This window comes from Sus scrofa, chromosome 16 (genome assembly GCF_000003025.6).
Source record: "Sus scrofa isolate TJ Tabasco breed Duroc chromosome 16, Sscrofa11.1, whole genome shotgun sequence".
Classification (NCBI taxonomy): Eukaryota; Metazoa; Chordata; class Mammalia; order Artiodactyla; family Suidae; genus Sus; species Sus scrofa.
Window position 1 is genome coordinate 22,852,958 of NC_010458.4, and position 15,799 is coordinate 22,868,756.

Consider the following 15,799-nt stretch of genomic DNA (forward strand, 5'->3'; position numbering starts at 1 on the left):
TGGGAAATGCTCTGAAGTAGCATTTTAAACTATTATTAGCTTAGCTATTTTTCATCAAACTATAATTTATTGCAAAATGACTAATGGAATTTCCTTTTTCACTAGTATAAATCAAGGGATATGGTTTATGCAACTGTGTTAGCATATTACCATTTATATACTCTTTCACCCAAGCATAGCGAAATAAAGTTGTTTTGACCTGGTATTATTTAAGATTAGTGGCCTCTTCACCTCCGTTGCTTTGGGCAGTGATTTAAAAGAGATAGCTGACATTCCCTTGGGTCAAGATTGAAAAAAAGGTGGAAAAAAAGCCAGAAATTTCACACCTGATCTTGCCTTCTCTTCTGATTTGTTTGTTTGCTTAGGTAGTTTGGTGAGGGACTTCTGTTTCTCTAAACACTGAACAAAGTGAGGAGGAGAAAGAGAAGAATGAAACCTTTATTTTTAAAGCGTAGTTATACCATCTAGCACATCTGATGGAGCATTTGGCCGCAGAGGCTGCTGAGGAAAAGGAAGAAAAGTTTGCTTTGGCATTTTCCCCTCGACTGCCTTAGGCATTTCAGAGGTGATTGAGAATCCTAGTTGCAGCATAAGAAAAAGAATCATCTTTGAAGGAAAAAAAATGTTCACTTATGATTATCTAAAGAATATTTGATTATCTTTAGGAACATTTTTTAACCATTGAGGAGAGGAGATTGCAAAGAACAAGGATTGTCTTGGGTTTTTGTTTCTTTCTACCACTCCTTGTTCCCTGGAACATCCCTTTCCTATGAGAGATGAGAACTGGATTATGCACTACTCACTGCCCACCTACGAGCTCTATCTCTGCCTCTTATTATTATGGATATTGGTTGCAAAATAATAATTACTGTTAAAATTCTGTTCGTTAAGTTATAGTTTATGTATTTACCAAAAGGTGGGGAAAGTTTCTTATTTCAGACCTACTTATCTGAATAGAGAATAGCCTACTGCATGTATTGAAGAGGAGGTGAGGTCCATGTTGTGTAAAATGTTTAAAAAAACAAACATTTCCATAAAAGTACCAATCTTGTTTCCTTAATTAATTTACTTAATTAGGTGAAGCTGTGAGGAGAACTTTACTTAATTAGGTGAAGCTGTGAGGAGAACTTGAGTTCACATTATTTTTCTTCACCTTATAAGACCTAATTCTTGATATGTACATACATTCTTCATATATACATTTCAGTGAGGACTATATCAGATTAGCTTTTTGTGTTGTAATTGAGTTTTTCTGATTATAAGAGTAGTACGTATTAAATCAAAAAAACTGACAACTGAGATGCAGACCATTGCCTTTGGAATGGATTAGCAACGAGATCCTGCTGTGCAGCACTGGGAACTATGTCTGGTCACTTATGATGGAGCGTGATAATGTGAGAAAAAAGAATCTATACATGTATGTGTAACTGGGTCATCTTGCTGTATGGTAGAAAATTGACAGAACACTGTAAACCAGCTATAATAAAAAAAAATCATTATATAAAAAAAAAAACCCTGACAACTGAAGAGGTCATTGAGAAATAGCACATCTTATCACATCACCCATAGATTATTCCAAGATATGACATTAAATTAATGAATGTTGTGATGTCCAAGGAAATCGTTGTATGCATTAACATATAAAATGACAAGTAACATATAAAGTGAAAGGATTACCACTTTCATTTCCAAAAACATAAATTTTTTTGTGTGTGTTATTAGGAGAGAGTATTGATATATTAAATCCAGAGAGATCGGAGAAGAATAAATGGATATAATGGGACCATGAGATGATAGACCCGTCATGAGTCTAGCTGTCTATCTTAATTTATAAGTTTAAGAGATGCTGACTCTTCAGGCTACAATCACCTCTCGTTATCTGTACATATGAAGGAGGGCAGAAAGGTCATTCAAATTAATGGATATTCCAGGGAGTCCTCAGGATTGGCTTTGGAATGTATCTTTGTTCTCATATTTGAATACAGATAGAACTAATCTGCGAAGTTACTTCAAATTTAATGAATTAGTGAAGCTGTGCCTGTGAAAGCTTGTCTCTGAAGGAGCTATTCTTCCATTTGAGCTGGGAATAGACTAGTGAGCTGTCTTACGGTGATGTAAAGTCCCCACTTAGGCCAAATCACACCTTTTAAAAGTTTTCTAGAAATAAAGGAGTCATGCAGTGTCTTTGCCCAGTCGGGATCACATAAGGAATAGTACACAAAGGGAACTTGTGCTATTGGTAGTGCAAGTGCCAACTGAAAATAAACTTGAAAGAAAGACTATATTTGGCATTTATCTGTTTTCTAAAATATAGTGAAACCTGTTTAATGTGAAGCACAAGGGAATGGAAAAAAATAGGCTTTGAATTAACTAGCTTTCCGTTATCTGATTTTTATTACAGAGCCATCAGGCAGTGGGTTGGCTGGGGACTAGCAGTTGCTTTGAATTACGTACTATTTTGAATAATGCATTATCAGTTTAAGGCAGTTTTACTGCAGTTCACTTTCTTGGGAGGATTAAACAATGTAGATTTCTAGATGGATCCTAATTAACATGTTCGTATTTAGTAAAAGACGTCTCTTTTCCCACTGCCAAATGGTAAGCCAGTGTACTCAACATAGGTTTATGGAGCAGATAGAACCAAATTTTTTTAGGTAGGGTGTGTATGTCCTGGGTGTTTCCTGGTCTTCTGAGGTATATGACTATTTAATAGGGAACCTGGGAATAAGTAGAAGATGATGGAGTTTTCGTGTAAATCTGCGAACACAGCAACTACATGGTTCTTTTTCTATCACTACTTTTTTCCAGGGTCCTGAGCTAATGTCCAGCATGGTTTTTAGGATAATGTTCTACTCTCAAGAAGCACAATGTTCAGTGCTACGTTCTGTAAGAGTATTTGCTTTAATTAGTGAGGAAAAAAGATGCCATTAGGTGATGAAAAATAATGATGCATTTTTACTGTACTCGACTTACCAAACCCTTTCTTGGGATTTCCTGAAGCAAGGAACCGCACATTACCAGAGTTCAGTGTAAACAGTAACTGGACCTCAGCTGGAATCCCCTACTGAGTCAGCCTCACATTGTCCAGGATGAAGCTGATATCTTTAAGATGTGATTAAATTACTTCCATTGCACCTAAAGCTCTCATGCTGTGGATGTTCTGGGATAGTAGTTCTCAGGATTTGAAGAGTGCTCTTGAATGTTCATCTGTAGGCACATAAGAGTAGAGAGGAGGAGTTCCCGTCACGGCGCAGTGGTTAACGAATCTGACTAGGAGCCATGAGGTTGCGGGTTCGGTCCCTGCCCTCGCTCAGTGGGTTAAGGATCTGGCGTTGCCATGAGCTGTGGTGTAGGTTGCAGACGTGGCTTGGATCCTGTGTTGCTGTGGCTCTGGCGTAGGCCAGCGGCTACAGCTCCGATTCAGCCCTTAGCCTGGGACCCTCCATATGCCATGGGAGCAGCCCAAGAAATAGCAAAAAAGACAAAAAAAAAAAAAAAAAGAGTAGAGAGAAAAGAAACCACCAATTTCATGGTGGTTTAATTGTTAAAATGCACCTTATCGAGTCTTAAAATGCCATATAGGGAAAATTAAAGGAACTAGTTTAGTACTGATTATTCTTTATTATTTTTAAAGTATATAGGTCTGTGATTTTTAACCATTGGATAGGTTCCTGTAGTCACCGTCAAGACAGGATACAGAACAGTTCCATCACCCCCGAAACTCCTTTGTGCCATCCCTCTGTAGTCACAGTCTCACCCCGTCCCCCTCTCTTCACTCCTGATCTGTTCCCCATAGCTATAGTGTTGACTTTTCAAGAAAGTCACATAAATGGATTCATACAGTGTGTAACTTTTTAAATATTAGCTTCTTTCCTTTATTTATTTATTTATTTATTTAGTCTTTTCTAGGGCCGCACCTGCGGCATATGGAGGTTCCCAAACTAGGGGTCTAATTGGAGCTGTAGCTGCTGGCCTGCGCCACAGCCACAGCAACACAGGATCTGAGCCAAGTCTGCGACCTACACCACAGCTCACAGAAACACCGGACCCTTAACCCACTGAGCAAGGCCAGGGATTGAACCCGCAACCTCTTGGTTCCTAGTCGGATTCATTAACCGCTGAGCCACGATGGGAACTCCGAGTGTGTGACTTTTTAGATCAACTTCTTTCAGCAGAATCCTTTGAGATTCATGCAGGTTAGTTGTGTGAATCAATAACTTGTTGGTATTTTATTGCTGAGTAGTATTCCACGCTATGGATAGAGCACAGTTTGTTTAACTTTTAAAGGACTTTCAGTTGTTTTGAATTTTTGGTGATTATGGATAGAGCTACTGTAAAGCATTCACATGTAGGTTTTGGTGTGGACATAAGTTTTCATTTCTCTAGGGTAAATACCTAAGAGTAGTCTTGCTGGGTCATATAGTGCGTGTTTTTGTTTTTGTTTTTGTTTTCTTTTTAGGGCCACACATGTGGCATATGGAAGTTCTCAGGGCAAGGGTGGAATTGGAGCTGTAGCTGCCAGCCTATGCCACAGCCACAGCCATGGCAACACAGGATTAGAGCCTCACCTGCACTCCAGCAACACCAGATACTTAACCCACTGAGCAAAGCCAGGGATCGAACCTGCATCCTCATGGTTATTAGTTGGGTTCATTACTGCTGCGCCACAAGGGGAACTCCTGTATTTATTTTTATAAGAAACTGGCAAGCCATTCTTCAGATTAGCAAAACCATTTTGCATTCCCACCAACAGTGTGTACGTTTTAGACTTGCTCCGCATCCTCACCAACACTTTGTATTGTTAACATTTTTAATTTTATATGTTCTAATAGATGTGTGCAGTGGTATCTCATCATGGTTTTAATTTGCATTTTCCTAATGGCTAATGATGTTGAATATCTTCATGTATTCATTTTATGTTACTATATCCTCTTGGGTAAAGTGCCTGTTCAAATCTTTTACCCAGTTTTAAATCAGGTTGTTAATTTTGAGAGTCCTTTATATATTTTAGATACAAAGTTCTTTTTAGGATATTTTTCCCCAGTATGTTGCTAGTTTTTTTCTTTTTCTTAATAGAGTCATTTACAAAGCAGAATAGTTTGATTTTGATAAAGTCTAATTCGTCAGTTTTTTCTTTTATAGAATTTAGTTTTGGCTTCCCATCTAAGAATTCCTTGACTGACCTCAGATCACACAGATTTTCTTCTAAAACTTTTATGTTTTACGATGGTTCATTTTGAGTGTATGGTTTATCTTGAGCTAATTTTTGTGTAGATAGAGTGAGACATAGGTAGGATCAGACTCAAGCACACAATTTAAGGAAGTACCAAAAAATTCAGTAACTAAGACAATTTAACTGTTTAGTTTAACAGAAGATTTTACAACTTCCCTAGAGTTTGTTTCTGTTTATGAAATCCCTTACCATCAGGGATCTTTTTTTTTTTTTTTTTTTTTTTCGTTCTTTACTCTTAGCCTCACATTCTCATGCTAAGAGCCCACATCCTTTACTCCAGTCCTCAAGGAATTGGAGAACAGCTGGTCAACATCCTTTATTTCCTTGAAGATTATAAAGTTACTGTTCCATCTTCTCTTGTCTAAGCGAACCCCTAAACTTTGTTGTTGTTAACATTTCTTTGTGGATCATATTTTCTCAACTTTATGTTGTCTTTGATATTCTTTTCTTGTCCATTTCTAGATTCTCCAGGGACCAAAGTGGAGTAAGGCCCTCCTGGGTGCCATGTGGGGAGGGAGGGCATTATATTCCCATCATTAGCATGGGAGTATTGTTAGCACATTGCATGGCACATGGTAGGTGTTTGGTGAAAATGTATTTGATAATTTTGCTTTACCTTCTATTATTTTATATTTTATGCTAGTATATTCTTATTGAGATCTGCTATAATGCCCTATTCCATGCCAGCTTCTCTTGTTTTTGTTTCTTATTAACAGTTTTTTCTAAGTAATTTGGAACTTCAGAGCATAAATATGTTTTCTTTTAGATTTGATGAAAGAGTTACACATTATAATTGTCTGCTTTAAAACTTGAGATGATCCTTTTTCAGACTTACTAAAAATAACTGTGTTTTGAGTTCAGTGGAGGAAACAGATTTACTGTGGATGCTTAAAATACTGGTTATCTAAAACTCTAATGAATATGATTTGTTTTGGTTGTTATATTGTTCATGAATATGATCTGTTTCCTGGATCTATTTTGTAAAACATATTCTGCATTGAAGTACAAATTATTTGTTGGCATTTGTCACTATAGGTCATCAAAAGTCTAGTCATTATTTCTTCCTCAGAACAGAAGATGAATTCTGATGTTCTTAGCACTTCATTTCCAGTCTCTTTTAAAAGAACAACTTGTATGGAGTTTCCATCATGGTACAGCAGAAACAAATCTGATTAGGAACCATGAGGTTGTGGGTTCGATCCCTGGCCTCGCTCAGTGGGTTAAGGATCCAGTGTTTCTGTGAGCTGTGGTATAGGTCGCAGATGTGGCTCAGATCTGATGTTGCTGTGGCTCTGGTGTAGGCCGGCAGCTCTGATGTTGCTGTGGCTCTGGTGTGGACCGCTATCGTGGGAACCTCCATAGGCCGCAGGTATGGCCCTAAAAAGGAAAAAAAAAAAAAAAAAAAACCTTGTAAATTTACCCCGTAGACTCTTAGTTCAGGAGCAGTTATTTAGATTCTCTATTCAACATTCTCTTCTTTGAAAAGGAGTATCTATATCTATATCTATGTCTATATAGATATATCTGGGTCACTTTGCTGTCCAGTAGAAAGTGGCACAACATTGTAAATCAACTATACTTTAAAGATGAAAAATAAAAACAATTTAAGAAAGAACCACCAAAAAACCCATTGAAATAGTGTTTTTTATGGGATACAGATTCAAAACCTGTAGTGAGCTGTCTTTTCCAATAATTATCTACTTGACAGTGATCTTGTTTGGGGAGTTACAATTAGATGCAGAACCTATAGCATAGTGCTTCAGGCTTCATAAATCATTGAAGGCAGAAGAAGGAGGGCTGAGAGTAGAGCTTAAACCAATTTAATGGTTTATTCATATTTAGTGTCTTTTAACCCTGCAACATGCTGCATTAAAAGGCATCTACTGCTTATTTAACATTAGCAGTTTCAGGACATGTTTTCTGTTTACTGTTTTGTTTCCATTTCTAGTCTTTCAAAAGAATAGAAACAGTCAGTGTTTCTCTTTTGATTAAGGAGAAACTTTTTTTTCCTTCTACAACTACACAAGAGTTTGGTGTTTTATTTATTTGTTTATTTTTTGGTGTTCTAGTTAATCGGCATGTAAAACCTATCAATACTTCCTTGTATAGACGTAATTGTCGTGAATGGCACAACTGGATGAAGAATCAGCTTTTAGGTAATAACGGCCTTGAAGGAGAAATAGACTTGACTCTCTAAAACATCAAAAAAGAAAACTAGATACATAGATTTTGTAGGTGTTTACAGTGACACAATATTCTTTATTTAATGTATAAACATAAAATGCAGTGATGACTACATTGTCCAGCCCCAGCACCATGTATATCCCAGGGATAGAAGACCAAGTGAAGGGCTTTCTTATGTCTCATACAATTTTCTACAACAGGTTTCCCTCTCCCAACCAGAATTTGATGAATGATCTTTGGTAACAAGTTTTCCAGCTGTTCAGACTTTCTGGCCAGACATTCACAATTTATATCAGAGCAGGGAAGAAAGAGTTCTATAATTAACACACATCCCAGGATAGTGTTTTTTTCCTTTTCTGGAGTGACAGGTAATGCCGTCTTGTATGATGAGAGGTTGGAGACCCCCAAAGGGCTAAATGAAAGAGTATGATTTGTAAAACATCTTTACCTATACTATATTAAGACAAATAGTGCTCCACATCTCCTGTATAATTCATCTTTGAAGATTCAGCCTTTATTTTGGGGGGGACTTTATGTACTTGATGATTTCCGAGATTTGATTGTATGTATATTTCTTATCTAGTAGTTAAGAATCTTGTAGGTTTATCCATTTGTGCTTTGTTTATTCATATAAAGAACAGATGCATGGTTATTACCTTCATGCTCATCTCAAACTAGTGGTAAGTGCAGAAGAGTAAAAGGGTCTGGGTCTGAAGAGATTAGATCTCAGGAGAGAGATGGCCTGAGGTAGTGCTCCCTCAGCTTTGACGCAACCTGCTCCTCATAATAGATGATGGTATGTGGTACAGCAGATAAAGCTACTCTTTGCTAGAAGTGACTTGCCTGAGGCTCCAGTGCCCCAGGTCCCTCTCAAGGCTGAGGGGCTCTGTATCTTGGCGTACTTGATCCATCCATCCTGTGTCCACCGGTAGGAAGTTCTACTAGAATTTGGGGAATGTGCCTCCAGTAAGTGCTGTTCCTAAGTGGATCGCTGTGGTCTGGGGCCTCTGGGGGCCTTTGCCTCGTAGGACCCACCGCAGGTGTTCTTCACACCGTGGTCTCCAGCTTCCAGCCTCCTATTTGTTTCCTGTTCCTAGACTGTCGTTAATAGGAATAATTACTAGATTTTTCATCAATCATTATTTGTGGGGTTTTTTTTTGTTTTTTGTTTTTGCCTTTGTAAGTTCTTCTCAAATAGCAGGTTGGAACAAACCAACATTTAGTGTTTTGAATTAGATGAAAATTGTATTTAATTTTCTTCCCCAAGAGACCTTCCATTTTCTCTGAGAACTTTTTCTCGTGATGAAATTCTTTAGGCAAGTTTATTATCAGATGCAGATGTGATTCATTTTGTGCCAAGGACAATTACCAGGTTCCAGATTTTTGTTGCTTTAGCAGTTACCTGAATTTTAGAGCTAAAGACTGTAAATAAACTTGTTTTAATAAATACATTTTCCATATACATGTAAGTGTAACTTGGTCCCCATGCTGTACAGCGGAAAAAATAAATAAAATAAAATAAAATAAAAAATAAAGTGAAATTTTAAAAAATTAAAAAAATGCATTTTCCATGGGTTTGATGGGACTTAATTTGATAATTAGATACCACTTTTTAAAAAGATAAATCTGTGCATCTGTACTAAATATTGATGGCAGGCATACAACAACAGTTTTTGTTATTTGGTTTCTCTGCTGCAACCCCGACATTTATAAAAGTGCCATGGCAGTTTTTTCCTTCTCCCCACTGGGCTTCTATCTGGTTTATCCGAGAGAAAGTCATTTGGGGCAGAGAAGGGGGAAGATTGAGACGACTTCCAGCAGAGTGGCAATAACTACAAGTCTGGCCCTATGGTGGAACTTCTTAGAGTTGGGAGAATGTAGAGGAGGGAAGAAGGATAGATGTGTGCTCACTTAGAAGAGCAGAGAAAATATCTTTCATCGTTTTTACTCCAGCGATGTCTCCTTGGAGATCAGGTGGGTGTGGAGGAGCCTTATTTATTGTAGGCTAAGGCTTACTCGCCAAGTTTGCTTCCTGAACCTTAGAGGGATGAGACTAAGCCGGATAGCCCATGCGTGTTGCAAGATAATCCAAGTTTTTAGGAAAAGCAAGGCTTTGGAGGACAGGACAAATAGCTTGGAAAAGTGTAAAGAATTCCCATCTTACTCTTCTACCTCTCTGGCTCAGTATTCTAACATGGAAAGCAGTTTTTCATTCTCTTGAAAGAAAACGTGGGCTTGTGCAAATCCAAAGAAAATTCTTTCTCTAGTGCCTTTCCATTTTCATCTGCCTTCTTTCTATTTGTTTTGGACTCACATCTTTTTTTTCTTTTTTGTCTTTTTAGGCCGTACCCATGGCACATGGAGGTTCCCAGGCTAGTGGTCTAATCAGAGCTGTAGCCACTGGCCTACACCACAGCCACAGCAACGCCGGATCCTTACCCGACTGAGCGAGGCCAGGGATTGAACCCACAGCCTCATGGTTCCTAGTCGGATTCGTTTCCGCTGCACCACGATGGGAACTCCTGGACACACATCCTGATCTGTGTTCTTAGCCTTGAGGATCCACACACAGGCCTTTTCAAACGTATGGGTAGTGCTGAGAGTGTCTGTGCCGGTGAGACTGCCTCTACACAAGTGTGCAAATCAGTGTGACAGTCTCCTTCACAGACAGGTGTAAGGCTCTTTTTTTTGAAAATTCTGGCAAGTGCTTTTTCTCCCAAGGAATCCCCGAGTTAGCTTATCCATCCTTGTACTATATGACAAAAACCAAACATGAAACAACCAGATGGAGTTTCTTTTACAGTGTGGGTCAGCAGCTGGGAAGGATCAAGAAATGGTGTTTCATCATAATTATGTTTAAGATATAAAATTATGAAGGATGTTGGGCGTCTTTTAGCATGTAAGGCAGAATAAGGGTGGTATTTGGATATGTGCATTACAGACGCCTAGGATGTTACGCAGGCATTGATTTCTTTTACAGTAACATTTATGAACTGGGTAGCAGTGGGCTTTTTCCTTTATGATTTTAGTAATACCATCTTCTTTTTAATCTAAACTTGCTAAGGTTTCTCCTTCTGGGTTGGGTGGGTTTGGAAATGACTTTAAATCTCCCTCATCTCTTCCTCCCCGTCTTCCAAACTAGGACTTTGCATAATCAGGTAGCATAAAGGAATGAGCATAGGAGCTGGAATAACCTCTCTGCTGATCTCAGCTTCTCTGTGTATACGTCAGGTGACCTTGGGGAAGTTACCCAGCCTCCTCTAAGCCTCAGTTTCTTCTTGTGAAATGGGGCTGTGGTAACTAATTTTTTAGTATTGCTGTGAGAGTTCAGTCACTTTTTTTTTTCTTTCTGGACATGCCTGAGGCATGTGGCAGTACTGCAGGCCAGGGATTGAACCCATGCCACAGCAGTGACAATGCCAGATGCTTAACCTGCTGAGCCGTAAGGGAACTTCCTCAATTGCTTTATTTTTTTTTTAATTTATTTATGTTTTTCTTTTTTTGGCTGCCCCACAGCACATGGCATTCCCAGGCCAGGAATCAGATTTGAGTCACAGTTGCGACCTACGCAGGATCCTTAACCCACTGTGCTGGGCCAAGGAATGAACCTGCATCCCAGTGCTGCAGAGAGGCTGTCAGTCCTGTTGCGCCACCGCGGAAACTCCCCCCAATTACTTTAAATAACATCAACTTCCAGATACCTAATCGTTCCTTTCCTACCATGTCCTCAAATGTAAATTCATTTCTCTCATTGGTTTCCTCCTCCTCTCTTTATTTGCTTCCATGATTTCACTTAAAGTAAACCAAATAACCACAGGAATAAATTATTTGGAATTTTTTGTGGCCTTTTTTTACTTTTGCTGAGGGGTAATTCCAAAATTCCTGTTTCGGAATCTTGACACTGCCTTTGGTACACAAAGTGCTTTCTTCTTCTCTGCCCCCCCCCCCGCCCCCCTTTCCTTTGGTCTCTGCAGAGAAGAAAGATCTCTGTGTTGAGCACATTAAAGTCTTGTAACCCTTGTCATTTGGCTTATGATCTCCAATGCCAGATCCTGTCTCTTTGGGGCTGCTGCTAGAGCTGAGTCCTTTGGGAGCAGTCTGTGGTTACTCTGCCCTGCCAAATTATCAAAAATGACAGTAGGCTTTGGTTTAAAAGATTAAACTGAATTTTATGCTAAAATGGAATTCAGCCTAGGCAGCTAGCAGGGAAGCCAATGGTGGTCCCACATGCTTCCGAAAGATGAAGTAGATTAGTGTAAGAATAAAACCCTTTATCAATTTAATTAAGCAAATCAGTATATTAAAATACGCAGACTAACTTCAGAATCTAGGTCTTTGCCCTACAATGATCTTCTGCCATTTGAATCTCGTGGTGTAACGTGAAGGCTTTCTCTTTGACCCATGTAGCTTTCATGTCATGACATTTTCCTCTGGGCCTTTGATTCAGATGTGTTCTCTACTCTTCATTTGCTGTTTCACTCGGTAAATTGCATGGGTCCGAATGTGGCAAGCCCCCAGCTGCAGAAGTACCTCTTCAAGAACAGAGGCTGTAGGAGGTCTTTGATGGATGGTTGATTGAGTGAATACACTCTTTCTAAGTAGCCATAGCTCATCTGTCTTCTGAAAGTTCCTTGGGCTTCTAGCAGGCACGTGTCCTATTGTTGTTAAGTAAAACCCAGTATGTGTGTTTGACAAGTTAGCAGTGTGGCAGCTCTGCTCGCTCCGCAGCCTGCCGTCTGGGGGATTGTTTGGTTTGGCAGATGGCCAGCCCTCTGCTACGAGATGCATTTCCTTGACAGGACAAAGTGTGGAGCCGCATTAGCTGCAAAGTTTACGAAGGTTAGCTAAACACACACAATAAATATTAATAAACAACAAAAAAAGCCCACCCACCTTTGACTTTGAATTCTGTTCCTTCATTCCATATTTTGGAATCCTTGTAGTATTTGATTAATAGCCGGCCTTAGGGTAATTGAGCCTTAAGTATCTTTTGCCTTAAGTCAGACTGCTCCCAGGGCTCTCATTGGCTCCTTTAGAGACTCACCGCCTCAGTGGATGCAGCCCTGGAGTGGCTCTTTAGTTCAGGGGGTCTCATTTGCCTTCTCCTTACTTCTGTGTATAAAGGAGGGTGAACGTGCCCCTACTCCATGAGAGCTGTGCTGCCCAGCCACGTGTGTGTCTAAGGGCGTTGGGGGACAAAGGCTGTGAACAGGAAGAGAGGTGCATTGCCCTGAACTTGGACTCCCTGGAAAGCAGTCAGACATTGGTCTGTTGGCCTGGGCAGTTGCCTCTAACATTTACACCCTCAGCGTCGAGGGAGAGAGTCACAGTGACCTGCTGCCCCTGGAAACTGCCTGTTTGGCTGGGTGTCTGGGAATTTACCAGGCCTACCCTGTGGCTCTTTTCCAATTCTGCACCCTGCTCACTTGAAAACATATTTGAGAACCAGTAATCTTAGACTGCTTAGCGAGACCTCTAGAGAACCAAGGAAGAGAAATAACTTTAATACCATGTCCTTAAAATTGTCCTGGAGCCATTTGTGGGGGGGCTGAGATTTCTGGAGGCCCTTGAAAGCCCCCCTCACTGTCTTCCCTTGCTCTCTGGTTCTTACATTCCTCTTTTCAGGCCTTCATTGGGAGGGCATGAATCCTACTGTGTTGGTAGGATACTTGAGTATCATAATGATCTGGAGGAAAAAATCGAATTATTCCTCATAGGTAGTAGTGATTTTAACTCGAAAATTATCTCCAGATCCCCCTAGCAGAGCAATCCATTTAGGTGAACTGTAACTTTTAATTCATTCCTGCAGCAAACACTTATTGAGTACCAGACACTACTCTAGGCACTGGGATGCTTGGCTACACAAAACAGACCAAGGTCTGTCTATGTGGAACACATGTTCTAGTGGGGGAGACAGATAATAAGCATAGTGAACAATAAATTGTGTATTATGTTGAGAGGTGATACATGCTATGAAAATAAAGGGAATTGTGGGCTGTAATTTTAAATAAGATGGTTTGAGTAGTAATGAGGCTTAAGCAAAGACTTGAAGGAGCTGAGTATTGACTTGGATAAGCTTATTCTAGTTAGGATATGGAGTTAGGGTTGTGACTCTTCTCATGTTCCAGATACCTGGCCTTGACCATCTGGAAATTTCCAGCAGTCTAGGCATGGTTCTCAATTAGTCTCAGTGGTAGAGCAGCTGGTAGTCAGGCTGTGCTTTGCAGACCATGAACCACTCTAATGATATGCTTAATTCCATCTTAGCAACCAGGTACTGTTTTATTAGGAGCAAATGTGGCTTTTTATACACCATGCATTATAAAGTAAGGTTTATGAGCATATGCACAAAATGACAACAGCCCCACCCCTAAAAAGTCACTTTGATTTACTATTTTCCTATTTTACTAAAAACATGATTTACTATTTTCAAGTTATTCTGTTAAGATTTACTCACCTTTGTGCCTGTTTTATCATCTTTTAGCACTTGCTAGTGGACATTGGATATCGGGCACCATGGGTTTAAACAAAATTGTGGAGAAAAAACTTAAAATTGTGAAAACCTGACCTTTTAACGTCGTTTCCCCCAGGTAACAGGGGAAACACAGCCAGTGTGATTTGATTTTCTCAGTAGAACATCTCAGCCCTTTTCAGTGGTGCAGAGCTTAAGAACCTCTCATCTAGAGTATTGTCAGACATGAATTAGAAGTTCTGCAGACTCTGACATTTCCTCCTTGATTTCTCAGTAATCTCAGAGTAGGATTTGTAGTCACTTAACTATATGCATTTTAAGCTAGGAGCCAGAATGTCTATCAAAAGGGATTACCGAGATTCCCAGATATTCTGACTTAACAAGAGAGCTGGTCGGTTGTGGAGAAGAAACCAAAGAAATTCAGCTTAGGAGTTCCCGTCATGGTGCAGTGGTTAACGAATCCGACTAGGAACCATGAGGTTGTGGGTTCAGTCCCTGGCCTTGCTCAGTGGGTTAAGGATCCGACGTTGCCTTGAGCTGTGGTGTAGGTCGCAGATGAGGCTGGGATCCCGTGTTGCTGTGGCTCTGGCGTAGACTGGTGACTACAGCTCTGATTAGACCCCTAGCCTGGGAACCTCCATATGCCATGGGAGCGGCCCTAGAAAAGGCAAAAAGACAAAAAAAAAAAAAAAATTCAACCTGAGGTAGACTTGGGAGACAGAAATTCCATGGTTTGCATTTTAGTATTAGAACATAAATAGCAATATCTAATTGTACTATTTCTCCCTTAGTTCTTGTATATTTTCTTGGTACATTATAGAATCCTGATAAACGTTGAATTCATATTTCCACTTGTTTCTTGTTCTATCAGAGCGAGATCAGCAGAACCCAGCACATAGTATTGCTGCCTAGCAGCCTTAGCTTCAGTCCTCCCCCCTTAATTCTCTCCCTGCTATCCTTTCTGCCTCTTATTTAACAAAAATTTAAATAGCAGGTTGTGGGTCTCACTGAGAATTCACAGTTCTTTCTGACCCCAGAGCACCACTTGCTTTCCTCACTAGTAATGAATTCAAAACATCATAACTTCCAGGAGTTCTCGTCGTAGCTCAGTGGTTAACGAATCTGACTCGGAACCATGAGGTTGCGGGTTCTATCCCGGGCCTCGCTCAGTGGGATAAGGATCTGGTGTTGCCATGAGCTGTGGTGTAGGTCGCAGACTCAGCTTGGATCCCGCGTTGCTGTGGTTCTGGCGTAGGCTGGGGGCTATAGCTCCGATTAGACCCCTAGCTTGGGAACCTCCCTATGTCGTGGGTGCAGCCCCGGAAAAAGACAAAAAGACAAAAAAAAAAAAAAAAAGGATCATAACTTCCAGTGAACCTTCTCATAAACAGCTTTTCATTCAGGATACTGTCAAGTCATTATATTCCGTATCTCTGTTTTACTTCTGCTATTGTCCTGCTGGTTTATCTCATAGATAGGGAGATATTTTCAGTGCTTGCAAATATGTGTTGTTCTTGAAAAAGCTTTATGAAATTTGGATCTTGGTAAACTAAAAACAACCACCACCTGGCCTCAATATGCTGTCCAGAGGGTCATATTATGTGTATAAAAGCATGAAACACTGAGATCTCAATCTGCTTCAGTGAAATGGACTGAGTTATGTGGGTTCAGCCTTCCATGATGCCAGCCTCCCTCACGTGGCAGCAGAACTGGGAAAGCCCAACTTTGTGGTTTCAAGGCTGTCGGGAAAGGAGAGGGACGGTGTCAGGAAGGGAGCATCTTTTTTTTATTTCTATCGAGTATCAAGCAGGTAATAAGTGATGAAACAGGACTCAACCTCAGGAACACAACCCTGTGCTTTAGAAGAAAATGCCTTACAAGTTACAGGTAATCATCGGGTGGTAGTCAGG

The 15,799-nt window shown here is 40.0% G+C and overlaps 1 protein-coding gene across 2 annotated transcripts in view; it reads left to right on the forward strand.

Annotated features, from left to right (window-relative positions):
* Positions 1-15,799, forward strand: part of WDR70 (WD repeat domain 70) — a 292,024-nt gene that overhangs the window by 253,054 nt on the left and 23,171 nt on the right. The gene's annotated exons all lie outside the window — the stretch shown is intronic.